The following is a 2,500-nucleotide window of genomic DNA, read 5'->3' as shown; positions in this document are numbered from 1 at the left end:
TTTACCACAACGTACTATTACACAATGAACAAGAACAGAGTAGTATAATTAATTAAAGATTAAGATTTGTTGGGATACCAGTTGGGATACCAGTTCATGTTAGTTAGTGACTTTTTCAATTGTATACAGTACCAGTCAAAATGTTGGACACATGTCCCCATTCGTGTCCAAACTTTTGACTGGTATTGTATTTGGATTGAAAATTACTAAAGTTTCTTGTGTTTCTTGATTAATTTTGCCATTTAGCAGACGCCTTTATCCAAAGCGACTTACAATTACGAATTACAGGGACATTCACCCTGGAGTAACTAAGGGCTAAGTGCCTTACCCAAGGGCACACTAGTAGTGGTGTGGTTTCAGGCGGGATTTGAACTCACAACCTTCCGATCACAAGTCCAACTCACTATCCACTAGAGACCACCACTACCCCCCTCTTGACCCATACCTTACTTGTTTCCTCCCCAGCTGGCGTCTTCTTGTCTGTACCAGGTCATCGATGAAGGACACTAGCCATTGGCATTCATGTGTATAATTCTGGGTTGTTACGTCATGTCCCTAATGGTTATGTTCCTCACCAAAGACTTCAAACGACAGTGTGGGACCCAGCGCTCCAACCTCAGTCTACCCTTCACATCATTTCAGGTCTGAGGAGCACAGTAGCTAAAAGCAAATTTTCCTAATTCTGTAGACACCCGTGGGACATGGGAAAAAGTAGCAAGCCACGAGAGGATGTCTGGCAAGGTTGCCATAAAATCAAATGTAAAATGTGGTAATAAAAAAAAAAAAGCTTTATCCAAATAAAATAAAATACATATTTTAGACGTATTATTACTTGTGGTGAAACAAACTAAATGAGGATCATTAACTACAACAGTAGTCCTTATATGACCCCAATGTCCTAGTCTAGTGATATAAGCCATACATATTGTTTGATTAAAATGTATTAGCATCCTTATAAGTTACTCAACTATGCATTTATTCATATCTATATTCATACATACACAAAGTCATGCTGCGTAGATACATTAACTAATCATTCATTCATGTTAACTAATGCATGAAGTCATATTTATGAATATATCCTTATTGTAAAGTGTTACCAAAAGATTTGTATAGCTAAAGGCTAAATGAGAAAAATAATAAATAAATAATTGCTTATCAGAGCTCAGGGAATTTGTCCGTAGACGACCTCTTGGTTGTTGATGAGGGTTAATGAGCAACTGGATGTTTATCTGGCTAATCTAAGAACAGCTCAATCTAAGCGTGATAAGACGAGATAGATCCACTTATGACCTCAGCTCCCTCTGATGCCAATGTCTAGGGTACAATACAGGGCATCACACACATGCATGCGCACACACACGCACGCACACATGCAGGCAGGCAGGCAGGAAGAATCGCAGACAGGCAGAAAGGCACACACGCACATACACACCACATGTACGGATGCACACGCGTGCACGCCTGCACACACCACTTGTACGGATCCACACACGCACACACCCGCAAACACACACACACGCATTCATGCACGCACACACCACATGTACGGATGCACACACACACACACACACACACACACACACACACACACACACACACACACACACGCATGCATGCACGCACACACTAAATGTGAGTGAATGGAAGTGACAGGACAAAGCGAAGTGGCTGGGAGGCTGTCTGGGTCTGGGCTATTTTAGGGAGGCCTCACTCTAACCCTAACCCGTCGAATACTACCCCATGAAAGACCCACTCAAGCAAACATGTCATATTTATTACAAGATTACAGTGTTATTATTTTAACAAAACAATTTCATAAAATCTCAATTCTTGGGAGAGCACATGAAAAGGCACTGGGAGAAACCCCAGGCAAGCTGGAGTGGGTTTTTAAATGGACTGCAGATTTTGAGAGACTCAAATGCGGCAACCTATTGCATAGTGTTATAGAGACAGAACCGGTTTGCGCTGGCTCGACTGTCTCTCACTTGATAAGCACACGTGGAGAAGAGTGGTTATGTTCCTTATAACCATTTGCATGTGGATTGTCCAATAGGCAGAGTCGTGAGGAGGGGATAATGGGGGTGATTTTGGATGTCCATTCTGTGTGCTAATTCACCGTCATTAGCACTCCTTACCTTTCAACATGGGTGTGAATGATTGTAAGGCCCCTCTATCCCAGCAGGAATGAATAAAGACAGCCTCTCTGGACCCTATGGTTAAAGATACAGCCCTGTTTACATAATGATAAGACTGTGTGGATAGATTCTTTCTAAGCCTTATCTTCACCTCAATGGGAATAAATAAATCAGTTTTCAATCTGTGTGTGTGTGTGTGTGTGTGTGTGTGTGTGTGTGTGTGTGTGTGTGCATACTTGTATTTGGAAGTCTGGGCCATGTATATAAATGCACCATGAGGGGTCTGAGAATTGCTGCAATGTCTAAAAGAAAGGCCAAACAGGTTGCCAAATTTTGCTCTGTCTCAGCTATTATTGGCAGCT

Source organism: Nansenia antarctica, assembly GCF_963989245.1.
Source record: "Nansenia antarctica genome assembly, chromosome: 5".
Lineage (NCBI taxonomy): Eukaryota > Metazoa > Chordata > Actinopteri > Argentiniformes > Microstomatidae > Nansenia > Nansenia antarctica.
This window is presented reverse-complemented; position numbering follows the sequence as displayed.